The 15,190-nt window shown below is 45.0% G+C and overlaps 1 protein-coding gene and 1 pseudogene across 1 annotated transcript in view; one reads left to right on the top strand and one right to left on the bottom strand.

Annotated features, from left to right (window-relative positions):
- Positions 1–15,190, top strand: part of LOC141101541 (uncharacterized) — an 83,354-nt gene that overhangs the window by 13,718 nt on the left and 54,446 nt on the right.
- LOC141101507 (uncharacterized) lies at positions 2,793–14,566 on the bottom strand (annotated as a pseudogene).

The following is a 15,190-nucleotide window of genomic DNA, read 5'->3' as shown; positions in this document are numbered from 1 at the left end:
CCTGCCCATGGCATACCTCCCCGTGCTTCTATAATAGTACGCACAGGTTTGGCCATGTACCCTGTCGTGCCCTCTTGCACGCACAGGTCCTAACCTGGTCCTTGAACCCTGTCCCTGGCGTGCCTCTCTGCACGCGCAGGCCTCTGCCTAGCCTGGACCCTGGCGTGCCCCTTTGCATGCTCAGGACTCTGTCTTGTACCTCGTGCCTTGGCGTGTCTCTACACACGCACTCTGTCTCGTACCTTGTGCCTTGGCGTGTCTCTACACACGCACTCTGTCTCGTGCCTTGGCGTGTCTCCACACACGCACCCTGTCTGGTTTTGTGAACCCTGGCGTGTCCCCTACACACGCACCTAGTCTTGAACCCTGGCGTGTCCCCTACACACGCACCTAGCCTTGAACCCTGGCGTGTCCCCTACACACGCATCTAGCCTCAGACCTCGGCGTGTTCCCTAACACGCATCATGCCTGGATATCTGTCGTGCCTCCTTGCCTGAAACCTGGTTTGCCTGCCAGATGCCGGGAACCTGCCGATCGCTGCCAGAGATCATGAGCTGGATGACTGCGGCCTGACGTCCGGAGCTGATGTCCGCAGCCTGATGCCTTGATGATGTCGATCGTTGCCAGCAGTCCGGAGTCCGATGCCATCGTGCCGTTACCTATGCCTAGGCATGCCACCTGGCACGTACCATGCTATGGACCTTGGCGTGCCCACGCACGCACCTTTCCGTGTTTGCTTTCTCACGTTTTTGCACTGTATGTGATCCTGAGTTATCCTAATGAAGATACCTTGCACCTACATCTTGTCTTGTCTTGCTTCCTGCTCATCTTTGTAGTCAGACACTTGCACTTAGTGTCCCCTGAGCCGGCCGTCTGGTTCCAGCAGTCGTGGTGGCTCACCCCCTTGGTCTTGCCCCTGACACTCCCTGTATAGGGGGTGGATTCTCACAAGGTAAGCTCGTCCTTGGTGGGTGGGTGCCATGACCCAGAGGGTCCACTCAAAAAATGGGCTCAGAAGGAGCTGAGTCTGTCACACAGTCTCTTTATACAGAGGCATTTAACCTATTTTTAGACTTAACAAGTGTCTCTCATTCAGTATTTACATAAATGGTAAGAATGGAGATGAGATTATTATAGCATTATTGATTATTTAAACTATTTGCATAGTTTATCCCTTTCTGCTGTAAGCCCCCGTCACACACAGTGAGATCGCTAGTGAGATCGCTGTTGAGTCACAAGTTTTGTGACGCAACAACAATCTCATCAGCGATCTCGCTGTGTGTGACATGTATCAGCGACCGCCCCCCCCCGCCGGGTATCGCTGATCATGCTTGAATGCCCTGGACTTTTTTTGATCGTTGGTCTCCGGCTGGCCAGCATGCATCGCTGTGTGTGGCAGCGGGAGACCATCGATCAGTGAGCTGGAGCTGGTATCCAAGGTAGACAGCGGGTAACTAAGTGACGCGCGCGCTTGTTACCCGCATCGTCACTGGTCCTGATCGCTGGTGAGATCTGCCTGTTTGGTGTTTGGCAGTTCACCAGCGATCATGTAGCGACACAACAGCGATCCTGACAAGGTCATATCATTGTCGGGATTGCTGGTGCGTCACTAAGTGTGACAGGGGCTTTAGAATTCAACAAACTGGCTCAGTAACACAAGGCATAATTAGCATATCAGCAAACATCACCAGTGATCAAGGATAAGCACGCAATAAAAGTCACTATTACCGGCTTACACAAACAAAAGTCTGTGTTATTGACCAACTAGAAATCAAGACTTAAATTTAAAGCCAACATACAGATAACATTCTATTATTCTTCATTTTCTAAAAAATAGTCATCTGGTTAATTAAGATACAATGCTGTATGTTTTCACAATGCCAAAAGTAAAAAAAAAAAAAGTTTTTAAAAATATAAAAAAAAATAAAAGTTCTAATCACCCCCCTTTCACAATAAAACAATAAAAAAACAAACATACACATATTTATTATAGACGCATTCAGAAATGCCCAATCAATATAAAAAATAATTAACCCGATCGCTAAATGGCGTAACGAGAAAAAATGTCAAAACACCAGAATTTACTTTTTTTGGTCGCCGCAACATTGCATTAAAATACAATAACGGATGGCCAAAAGATCGTATCTGTACCAAAATGGTCTCCATTAAAAACGTCAGCTCGGCACACAAAAATAAGCCTTCACCCAACCCAAGATCCTGAAAAATGGAGACGCGACGGGTATCGGAAAATGGCGCAATTCTTTTATACTTTACCTTATAAGGATGAGTTATTTTTACTGATACAGCGGGTATGGAAAGTATTCAGACCCCTTTAAAATTTTTAAATTGTTTCATTGCAGCCATTTGGTAAATTCAAATTCATACTATCTATTCCTGACACTGGAGTGGCTTATAAACTTCAGAAGCATATAGTTTGAGGTCTGGGATCTGCCAATATGTGGCTAGTTTTCTGACTGTTTCTGATAACAATACATGATTTTAGTTTTTTTTTGTTTAGTGTCACTTGAGTATATGCCAATATTAAATAGTCTCTTGATGAGTCGTCTTTGGTGAGAACGATGAAACCCGTAGAAATGAGAGGCTTGGAGAGTGAATGTGTATACGTCACCTCACCCTATATACTGAGACGTGGGGTATATGTTTTTTTCTATTAGTCACTTGTTGACTAACCTTCAGGGGGTGAATTATGGGTATAGATTTACATTTGCAATTAATAAGGTTTAGTTTTATCCTTTCGTCAGCAAACATGAGGAATGACAAGAGACAACCCATTTAAGAAGGTTCAATTTTGGTTAAAACTATTCCAACATTATGAACATATAAAAGGCTTCTCCCCTATGTGACATCTCTGATGTTTATTAACAGTTGATTTCCAAGTAAAAAATGTCCCACTTTAAGAAAATGAAAAAGTGTGTGACAGCTCTGATGGAGATCAAGAAGCGCTTTCTGGTTAAAATATTTCCCACATTAACAGGAAAAAGGCTTCTCCCCTGTGTGAGTTCTCTGGTGTTGAACACAATTTGATTTCCTTCTAAAACATTTCCCACATTCTAAACATGAAAAAGGCTTCTCTCCTGTGTAGATTCTCTGGTGCTTAACACAATCTGATTTATTGTTAAAACATTTCCCACATTCTGAACAGGAAAAAGGTTTCTCCCCTGTGTGGATTCTCTGGTGCTTAACACAATCTGATTTATTGTTAAAACATTTCCCACATTATGAGCAGGAAAAAGATTTCTCCCCTGTGTGGATTCTCTGGTGCTTAACACAAACTGATTTATTGTTAAAACATTTCCCACATTCTGAACATGAAAAAGGCTTCTCTCCTGTGTGGGTTCTTTGGTGGATAACAAACTGTGATTTATGTGTGGTGCCCCTGAGGCTCAGTCGCCACAGAGGTACTGCACGTTCTCCTAAGCTGTGGTGCCCCACCATCCTGGTAAGTTGGGAGCTCCTGACCACGCTCCAACACTCACATCCCACACAATAGAGTAGTTCAGCATAACCACATTGCGGCTCTTTGCTTAGAGAGTAGCAGAGCACCTTTGGTGGTTCCCTGCTTGGAACACTAGATGTGCTGGGAGGTGGGTGGAATTTAGACTAGATATAAAAGAACGGAACAGTTCCAGGATTGAGGTTCAGTCGGGGTTCAGTCTGACAGGAGGTTGAGAGGCCACTCGTAGAGGAGTGGGGATCCCTGGAAGAAGGGATGGAGGAAGGAGTGCTGCAGCTGCCTCAGTGACCTGAGCCAGCTGGCACGGGAAAGGAAAGGAAAGAAGGACATTGAACCGGACATTGAACCGAAGCCTGAGCTTCCATAGAAGGGAAAGACAAGTACGGAACGTAGGAGTAAAAGGGAACACAGAAGACGTGGGTTAGAGGAAGGACCCTGCCTAGACGTTCTAAGCGCAAGGCCGGGGCCCGGTCCCCGAGGTTGTATGAATGCTAATGGTTCTGCAGCAGACACCGGTGGAGTAGTGGGCTGTAAATGCACTCCCATCTAAGACTTGGGGGCACAACAGCAACACGGATAGAGAGCCGGGACTCAGGAGTAGAGAGTCCCCAAAGCAGGCTACAGCTGTCTGCCGTACAAGTAGAGTTCTTGGGAACATCTGTCAGGAGGAACTCCAGTGTAACTCAGTACAAGGAGATCTTCACACTTAAAGGCGCTATAGAGGAGACGTTCAGAAAAGGCACATAAGTTGGCAGAGTGTGGAAGGGAGCTTTCCATCTTGCCTGGAGGTTGACTGAGTCCCTGACCCGGAGGACACAGCACAGAAGCGGGCACTACAGACTGTGAGTAAAGCTTTGGAACTACATGCCCTGGTGTCCTCCATTCCTTCCTGCGTCCGTCCGCCTGGCACTGCTACATCCCCTGCGCCAAACACTACACCATCTAAGTGTCTCCACATCTACACTGCCCTGGGACAACAGCCCTGCCTGTGGAGGACTATACCATCACTGCTGCACCACACCATCTGTCTCAGAGGATCTGTCTGCAGCATCGGCTTAACACCTCCCTTGCCGAACACCACAGGTGGCGTCACGAACTATTCATCTAACTACATTCCACCATTCACAACATCTTCCGCCATTGCTTGGGCGCCCAGGTCCACGGTCTGGGTCACCGCTGCTGTGACACGTCCCCCTGATACCGGCCCGGTACCGAGTACCCCACAGCCCTGGGAGGGCGACCCATATGTGCAAAACATTTTCCACATTCTGAACAGGAAAAAGGCTTCTCCCCTGTGTGGATTCTCTGGTGACTAACACATTCTGATTTATTGATAAAACATTTCCCACATTCTGAACAGGAAAAAGGTTTCTCCCATGTGTGAGTTCTCTGGTGCTTAACACAAACTGATTTATTGTTAAAATATTTCCCACATTCTGAACATGAAAAAGGCTTGTCCCCTGTGTGAATTCTCTGGTGGGTAACAAAATTTGATTTCTGTGTAAAACATTTCCCACATTCTAAACATGAAAAAGGCTTCTCTCCTGTGTGAGTTCTATGGTGCCTAACACTATCTGATTTTTTTTAAAAGCATTTCCCACATTCTGAACATGAAAAAGGCTTCTCCCCTGTGAGAGTTCTTTGGTGATAAACAAAATGTGATTTCCATGTAAAATACTTGCCACATTCTGAACATGAGAATGACTTCTTTGCTTTAGGAGCAGTTTGTTTTTTTATTGCCTCTTTTGTGACTTTGATTTTACTTAGTAGTCGGTAATGAATCAGAAGATGGGACCTGATTCATAGGATTAGATGACAGATCTTTGCTGTGAATGGATGATGGTATATCTGGAGTAATGGCAATCACTTCAGTTGTATCTTGTAGGATCTCAAGATCATCAGATTTAAAAATTGAAGATATCAGCTGTCCCTGTGATCTCCTGTTACAGTCATCTGCTAAGATAATAAAAACAATTATTTTTTAATAAAATATCTTTGAGTTTTATATTTTTGAACATTTCTACTTAAACTGTCCATAAAAATGGCAAGCTATGTAAAAAACTAATTATTTACCAAGACAATGACAGTTCACAGTCTAATAGAAAACCTTGTTGGATGAACCAGTAGTGTGCGGTGTTCAACTGTTTGTTCATTCTACCTCCCAAATATTGAATTAAAAGAAACCAATCAATGCTATGTTGTAACATATCAGTATTTCTATAATAAAAAATACAGATTAATTCACATATGCAGAGTCTAACTAGCTAGCAGAAACTCTGGTCAGTGGATGAGAGAGCTATTCTGAGGATTTTGGCTGATACATCTGTTCCCTGCTTGTCAAACCTATAGGTCACTTGTCAGAACTGTCAGTATGTGACTATTTATAATGAATGGTTCTCCATAGGTTTAAGTTTCTTAGGCTAAGGTAATAACTATATGCAAAGTGTTAAAATAACTAAAGTTCTTCTAATATGGAAAAGGCTACGAATATAGCGGCAAATCACCGTATGTGATTATAGGACAGACACTAATGCAAGTCTATGGGTCAAAATAGTATAAAAGCCAGCCTAACTCTTGTTCAGGAGATCTCCCATAAGCTGGAGACTCTCGAACACACGGACCACAGCTGCTCAACTCAAGGCCATATGTAAGAACTATGAATGCTTGTTTTTTCCTTCAATATTTATTACGTCATGTACTCACTTTTCCTCATTTTTGTAATCACTTGTTGAATGAACAATTAAACAAGATTTATTTTATCCACAATTCAACATCGCTTTTCCTTTTTATCCGTGCTCTTACTTGAAAAGTAAGAAAGAAATATTTTTCTTCATTTTGGCGAGCTCAGGCCAGGTTGACCTTTTGTGCTAATTTAGGCTGGCATTCCATCATTGTTTGTACACGAAAACACACCTGTTGTACAAAGCCTCCTCAGGAATTCCACCATTTCACGTCACAAAGATCAGACTGAATCTACAGACTACGTGTAAGGATCTCCAACCATAAAGAGCTGCATGCGTCCCATCCAGATGGAGGTCTAAGGATTTCAGTAAAGACAAAGGACCATCCAGGATCAACCCAGGAGACAAAGGATCAACCCAGGAGAGGAAAAGACGCTCCATAGGTGAGAAAATGGATTTTATACATAATTATTCTAAGAAAAGTAACAGAGTTTAAGTATGTTCATAGCCATACAGATGCACAATTATGGTCTAGTTTGTATAGTCAATGTGAAGCAGAAAATGTTAAAATTGATAAGAGGTTTTTCTCAGTAAAAAGTTACAAAGAAAGCTTCAAAATGTCATGCACATGGTCCGAGTGTACAATAATTTAGTCTTTAAGAAAACTGAAACATAAAACTTATACTGTCACACAGGAAATTAATCACACTGACACACCAGGTGACACACAGGAGTCTGGCGGAGATTACTTCGATTGTTCAAATTGTTTGATATTGTCAGAACATATTGAACAATTGGAAGATCAGATTGATACTCGGACAGAGTTATTGTCCAAATTGCGACAAGATATAAAAAAGGTTTCTGCTAACACAAGATCAACAGGTAAACAGGAGGACAGTGCTGCTGCCTCATCATTTGTACCAGACACACAAGATCCAGATGTCACAGTAGAGGATTTACAGGCAGATGACATACAACGGAAAAAATTACATGACAGAGAAGCACGCATTAATCTGAAAATACATGATCAGTTAATGAAAATTGTAAAAGACATTCCAAATTACAACGATAAGATGGACGCCTTTTATAATGCGGACATTTTTGAATCAAACACAGAAAAAATCAATCTTAATGATGAACAAAAAAATAAGATATTCAAAGTATGGCTACCTTCACATATGGGAAAAAGATTACCGACTGCACCCAGATTAAATGATGATCATGAAATGACACATACTGTAGTACAAAAGAAGACAGACTTAGACAATTGGTATTGTTTACAACCGGAGATGTGGCGCCCGTGAGGCTTCAGTCGCCACAGAGGTACTGCACCTTCTCCTAAGGTGTAGTGCCCCATCATCCAGGTAAGGTGGGAGCTCCTGACCACACTCCACACCTGCATTCCACAACCACACTCCACACCTGCATTCCACACACAGGATAGTTCAGTGGGGCCACCTAACAGCTTCAGGCTGGGGGTTAGCAGAGCACCCCTTGTGGAACCCTGCTTCGTAACACGAGATGTACTGGGAGGCGGGTGGAGTGAGATGATACAAAAGAGTGGGAGGAATGAGTTAGTGAACAGTTGGTTAGAGGAGAGAAGATAGGTGTCTGAGGGACGTGCTGCAGCAGGTCCCAGTGATCTGTGCTGCTGGCACGAGAAAGACCAGAGAAAGAGACTGATAAGATTGATAACCTAACCTTCCATAAGAGAGATAGAACAGATCGGAACGAAGGAGAATAGAAGGACAGTGGGAAGCTGGTTGAAGAAAGACAGAGAACCCTTCCAGTCCAGAGAGCGCAAAGGCCGGGGCCCGGTCCCCGAGGTTGATTGGATCTTTATGTCCGGCAACAGACACAGGAGGAGTAGTGAGCCGCTAACGCCTTGCTCCCATCATAGACTTGGGACACAACAGCAACTGAATAGAGAGCTGGGATGCAGTGAGGAGTCCCCGAAGCAGGCTACAGCTGTCTGTCATACAAGTAAAGACTAGGAACACCTAGAGAGAGGCATTCCAGGGTAACTAAGTACTGGAGTGCTTCGCACCTAAAGGCGCATTGGAGGAGTCGTTCAGTGAAGGTACATATTGGCGGAGTGTGGAAGGGAGAATCCTATCCTGCCTGGAGGTTGGCTGGAGCCCTGACCTGGAGAACACAGTATGGAGGCAGGCAGTTGTGTGAACTACAAACAGTGAGTAAAGCTTTGGAACCGCATACTCTGGTGTCCTCCAGTTATTCCAGCACCGCTACACCTGAGTAACAACATCTATACCATTCTGCGCCTCTCCTCATCCATTGCACCTACACTGCCCTGGGACTACAGCTCCACCTGTGGAGAGCTATACCATCTCTGCTGCACCACACCATCAGTCCCAGCGGATCTGCATGCAGCGTTGGCTCAACACCTTACTTGCCAAACACCACGGGTGGCGTCACGAACTATTCTACCATTAACTACATCACCGCCATTGATATTGGGCGCCCAGGGCCACGGACCGGGTCACCGCTGCTGTGACACATTCCCGCCTGACACTGACCCGGTACCGAGTACCCCGCTGCCCTGGGTGTGCGAGGGCGACCCAATTTTGGTGTCACGAACAGGATGACGAGACCCGATGCCATCGGGTTCTGTGTGCCTTGGATTTACAACTTTTGAAAATGTGCAGAAGACCAAATTTAATAGACTGTAAAATGGACATTAGAAATGGCCGCTGGCGCGGAGAAGAAGGGCGTGAAGAGATGGGAGGTCCTAAGAAAAGACCGCGAAGAGTATTGGGCCGTCCCTGCCTGAATTACTATGTGACAGATGCATGGCCCACCCTCAAGGGGTTCGTATACTGGCTTGGTATGGAGGCGCTGGAAGAAGACGCCGCCCCCGGAAGGAGGGGCAGAGGAAGCCAGTGGCGAGCAGAAGGGCGGAGCAAGGAGAAGAACACCAGAATGCCATTTTGGAGAGCGAGGGAAGGAGGCCTGTGGAGCGCGGGCAAGTGCAAACCCCTGGTGCCATGGCTGACGGCTCCAACCCGAACTCCTGAATGAACCGCCAGCAATTAGAAGATGAAATCGCTGAAATGACTACCCGTCTGCAGCTACGAAGAGAAGCGCTGGAGAAGCTGAGAGCGCGCCCCGGTGGGGCCTACACCAGCGGTACCACCCTCTCCATCGGTACCCGTGGCTACCGCACTGGACTGTCCCCGGGCGGCGCTGACCTACACATCTACTTTGACCGTGCAGTTGAGCACCACCGGCCCGGAGAAGTTACCGGAGGAGCCGGGAGTGGAAGCAGAGCTCCCGCCTGGACCTGGCGCGGCTGCACCGGTCCCCAGAGACCCCTGCGGATCCAGAACCCACAACTGCTCCTTCATCAACTGCACCGGAGCCGAGGCCGCACCGCCGGGAGACCTCAGGTATGTCCGATGTCCCTTCCCCTGAGAAGACCCGGGGTTGCCCCACCGTTGCAACGGCCGGCCAGGTTGTGTTAGACCTGGTCTGGGACCGGGAAGCCAGTCCCCGGGAGGAGATACCGGAACCCCCAACAGTGGCACCGCAGGCCCCAGTAGGCCAAAGCAGGTCCCGGGCGGAGCAGAATGAGGCCTATGGTCGAGCCACCATTAAAAAGCTGGCAGATGAGTACCGGGAGAGGGAGCAGAGGAGATTGGCTGTAATGGGCCCGGATCTGAAGAGAAAAGAGAGGACCCGTGCTGGGCATTACGGTTCCCAGGATGCAGCTGGTTAGGGGCAGGTGCTTGGGGGCAGGTGCTGAATGTGAATAAGTTGAGGGGTTTTGGATTCATCGCGGACCCCAAGCGCATTGGTGATCTGTTCTTTAACCGGCGGGATGTGGAGCCTCATCTGAGGAGAGGGCATCCAGATGGAGACCTGCAGCCTGGGGAATATGTGACCTTTACCCTGCATGAGGGATTCAGGGGATGGTACGCCCTGAATGTACAATGTATCCCTGCAGAGTTCATTGAGAGGTACCTGCCATCAAGACCAATCAATGCTCCATCCACCGGTACCCCACAGACTGCTCAGGTACCTGTTTCCAAGAACAAGGTTTCTATTGCATCACCTCCAGTTCGGCGGCCCAAACCAAAGATCTCTGGCTTGACACCGTGGGAAGAGGAGTACCTGCGGATTGCTAATGACTACTTGGTATCTGGTAGCCGTTAAAATAATTTACCAAATCTCTTTACCAAGGAGGGTTTTCTTTGCACCAGTTGTGCCTTGTTTGCTATCATGTTTTTACGGCAGCACTTTTGTTGCCTGCTTTTGATTGGCAGTGTTTTTCTACAAATGGAACTGTGGAGATCATGAACACTGTGTGATCCAAAACTTTCTTGTAGTTTGCACCCCTTTGGGTGCTCTCTCTTGGTTTTACATATAAAGACTCTTTGCGAAGATGATGTTTTTGAATGGACACTTTTCGAAAAACGATGTCTACGTCAAGGGACACTGCAAGAAATCCCGGCTGGGAGCAGTGTTCAGCACTTTGCAAGAATTTTGAATGTTTTATGATAACGTATTTGATAATGTTGTGTCTTATGAAAAGTAAATGTCTTTTATAGAGTTAGAAAGGTTTTGAGATAGACTGTGAGAATTGAATAAAGACTGAAGAATTGAAAGTGACAGGTGACAGGCCAAGCGTAGATGGTCAGTGTCTTGCGTCCAGTAGAGAAAGAGAAAAAGAGAATAATTGATAGCAAATGTAATAAAGAAAATGTGTTGAGTATAGCACTTTGAATTAAGAATTGCACTTAAGTAAATTTTTGATACTAAGATAGGAAGTTAGCCTGTTTGTAACGTTTAAGAAATGTGCCTCCTACATTAGGAAGATTAGATAAGTATTGTTAAACAGCATTTAAAAATTTTTGTGTGTTCCTGTATTGTACCTTTTGTTGTCTTGCAGCCCGCGGACATGCTGTGCTTACCTGGGGGGGGGTATGTGGCTCCCCTGAGGCTTCAGTCGCCACAGAGGTACTGCACCTTCTCCTAAGGTGTAGTGCCCCACCATCCAGGTAATGTGGGAGCTCCAGACCACACTCCACACCTGCATTCCACACACAGGATAGTTCAGTGGGGCCACCTAACAGCTTCAGGCTGGGGGTTAGCAGAGCACCCCTCGTGGAACCCTGCTTCGTAACACGAGATGTGCTGGGAGGCGGGTGGAGTGAGATGATACAAAAGAGTGGGAAGAGTGAGGGTTAGTGAGCAGTTGGTTAGAGGAGAAAAGAGAAGATGGGTGTCTGAGGGACGTGCTGCAGCAGGTCCCAGTGATCTGGGCTGCTGGCACGAGAAAGACCAGAGAAAGAGACTGATAAGATTGATAACCTAACCTTCCATAAGAGAGATAGAACAGATCGGAACGAAGGAGAATAGAAGGACGGTGGGAAGCTGGTTGAAGAAAGACAGAGAAACCTTCCAGTCCAGAGAGCGCAAAGGCCGGGGCCCGGTCCCCGAGGTGGATTGGAACTTTATGTCCGGCAACAGACACCGGAGGAGTAGTGAGCCGCTAACGCCTTGCTCACATCATAGACTTGGGACACAACAGAGAGCCGGGCCGCAGTGAGGAGTCCCCGAAGCAGGCTACAGCTGTATGTCATACAAGTAAAGACTAGGAACACCTAGAGAGAGGTATTCCAGGGTAACTAAGTACTGAAGTGCTTCGCACCTAAAAGCGCATTGGAGGAGTCGTTCAGTGAAGGTACATATTGGCGGAGTGTGGAAGGGAGAATCCTATCCTGCCTGGAGGTTGGCTGGAGCCCTGACCTGGAGAACACAGTACGGAGGCAGGCAGTTGTGTGAACTACAAACAGTGAGTAAAGCTTTGGAACCGCATACTCTGGTGTCCTCCAGTTATTCCAGCACCGCTACACCTGAGTAACAACATCTATACCATTCTGTGCCTCTCCTCATCCATTGCACCTACACTGCCCTGGGACTACAGCTCCACCTGTGGGGAGCTATACCATCTCTGCTGCACCACACCATCAGTCCCAGCGGATCTGTATGCAGCGTTGGCTCAACACCTTACTTGCCAAACACCACGGGTGGCGTCACGAACTATTCTACCATTAACTACATCACCGCCATTGATATTGGGCGCCCAGGGCCACGGACCGGGTCACCGCTGCTGTGACACATTCCCACCTGACACCGGCCCGGTACCGAGTACCCCGCTGCCCTGGGTGTGCGAGGGCGACCCAAAGACATGCCTACAGTTGATATTTTAGGGAATTTACAAACAAATATTTCCGATGATCCATTCTCTTTTTTGGTAAAATTTGAGCAGGCCTATAGAATGGTAATGGACCTTAGACCTCACGAAGAGGTCGGCCAGGTATCTATCACATAGATAGTATGTGAAAATACAGTATATACTGCTCAGGGAACACTTAACCTTCAGAGATAATTTCCAATTTGTCTGCATTACTAATTAACAGCTGTTACAATACCAAACTAGGTCGGTCCCTATAGGAGAAAAATCACAAGAATAAAACTGTATTTTCACATACTATCTATTCCTGACACTGGAGGGGCTTATAAACTTACACAGTATATAGTCTGAGGTCTGGGATCTGCCAATATGTGGCTAGTTTTCTGACTGTTTCGGATAACATGATACATGATTTTAGCTTTTTGTCTAGTCTCGCTTGAATATAAGTCAATATTAAATGGTCTCCTGATGAGCCATCATTGGTGAGGATGATGAAACCCGTAGAAATTAGAGGCTTGGAGAGTGAGTGTGTATACGTCACCTCACCCTATATACTGAACTGTGGGGTATATGTTTTTTCTATTAGTCACCTTCTGACTAACCTTCAGAGGGTGAATTATGGGTATAGATTTACATTTGGAAGTAATAAACTTCAGCTTTATCCTTTTGTCAGCAAACATGAGGAATGACAAGAGACAACCCCTTTAAGAAGATCCAATTTTGGTTAAAATGATTCCAACATTCTGAGCAAAAAAAGGCTTCTCCCCTATGTGAAGTCTCTAATGTTTATTAACAGATGATTTCCAAGTAAAATATTTCCCACATTAAGAAAATGAAAAAGGCTTCTCCTCTGTGTGACTGCTCTGATGTCTAACAAGATGCTCTTTCCCTATTTCCCACATTCTGAACAGGAAAAAGGCTTCTTCTCTGTGTGGGTTCTCTGGTGCCTAACCAAATTTGAGTTAAGGTTAAAACATTTCCCACATTCAGAACAGGAAAAAGGTTTCTTCCCTGTGTGAGTTCTCTGGTGCCTAACCAAACTTGAGTTAAGATTAAAACATTTCCCACATTCTGAACAGGAAAAAGGCTTCTCCCCTGTGTGAGTTCTCTCATGCCTAACCAAATTTGAGTTAAGATTAAAACATTTCCCACATTCTGAACAAGAAAAAGGTTTCTCCCCTGTGTGAGTTCTCTGGTGCATAACACAATTTGATTTTTTGCTGAAACATTTCCCACATTCTGAACAGGAAAAAGGCTTCTCCCCTGTGTGAGTTCTCTGGTGAGTAACAAAATGTGATTTTTGTTTAAAACATTTCCCACATTCTGAACAGGAAAAAGGCTTCTCCCCTGTGTGAATTCTCTGGTGAGTAACAAAACAGGATTTTTGTTTAAAATATTTCCCACATTCTGAACAGGAAAAAGGCTTCTCCCCGGTGTGAGTTCTCTGGTGAGTAACAAAATATGATTTTTGTTTAAAACATTTCCCACATTCTGAACAGGAAAAAGGCTTCTCCCCTGTGTGAATTCTCCGGTGCCTTATCAAATGTTTGTTAATATTAAAACATTTCCCACATTCTGAACAAGAAAAAGGCTTCTCCCCTGTGTGAATTCTCTGGTGTATAACAAGGTCTGATTTCTGATTAAAACATTTCTCACATTCTGAACAGGAAAAAGGCTTCTCCCCAGTGTGACTCCTCTGGTGCCTAACCAATTTTGAGTTAAGATTAAAACATTTCCCACATTCTGAACATGAAAAACGCTTCTCCCCTGTGTGAATTCTCTGGTGGTTAACAAAATATGATTTCCGTGTAAAATATTTCCCACATTCTGAACTTGAAAATGACTTCTTTGCTTTAGGAGCATTTTGTTTTTTATTGCCTCTTTTGTGACTTTGATTTTCCTTAGTAGTCGGTAATGAATCAGAAGATGGGACCTGTTTCATAGGATCAGATGACAGATCTTGGCTGTGAATGGATGATGATATATCTGGAGTAATGGCATTCACTTCAGTTGTATCTTGTAGGATCTCAAGATCATCAGATTTAAAAGTTAAAGATGTCATCTGTCCCTCTGATCTCCTGATACAGTCCTCTGCTAAGATAAAAAACAATTATTTTAATAAAATATCCTTGAGTTTTATATTTTTGAATGTTTCTACTTAAACTGTAGATAAAAATGGCAAGCTATGTAAAAATCTTTATTTACCAAGACAATGACAGTTCACAGTCTAAAAGAAAACCTTGTTGGATGAGCCAGTAGTGTGTGGTGTTCAACTGTCTGTTCATTCTGCCTCCCAAATATTGAATAAAAAGAAACCAATCAATGTTATGTAGGCGAAAATAATACCAATTCTTATCTCACAAAAAACAAGTCCCCACTCAGGGCCATCATCTGTCAAAGGAAAAACAGAGGTTCCCGCACTATTAGTGGCTCAAAGGCTGTTGAAAAGCAACAAGGTTTCCATAAACCGATCCAGCAAAATCCGCTCTCACTTCGGAGTCTTGCAGTGTGCGCAAACAACATTTAGGATCCCTGTATTTAGCAATATTATAGTGAGAAGAATCCACTTAATTTTTGGTGTGTGTCTCCTGGAGCACAATCTGGGCACTATGTGCTGGGTAAGAAAATGGCAAATGTGTAATTTTCACTCTCCAACATCCACTGCGTGTTAATTTCCTGAAAGTGGTGGTGGAGTCAAAATATTCACTCCTCCTAAGGATTATAACCCTCAGTGAATTAATTTATAAAATGGAATCACTTTATGAGGATTTCGACTATTCTGGTTTTCTGTCATTTAGTTATATTAGGGCTTCTGCA

Source organism: Dendrobates tinctorius, unplaced genomic scaffold (assembly GCF_039654945.1).
Source record: "Dendrobates tinctorius isolate UK_male_01 unplaced genomic scaffold, ASM3965494v1 ptg000119l, whole genome shotgun sequence".
NCBI lineage: Eukaryota > Metazoa > Chordata > Amphibia > Anura > Dendrobatidae > Dendrobates > Dendrobates tinctorius.
The sequence above is the reverse complement of the archived record's forward strand: the minus strand, read 5'-3'. Positions and strand labels throughout refer to the sequence as shown.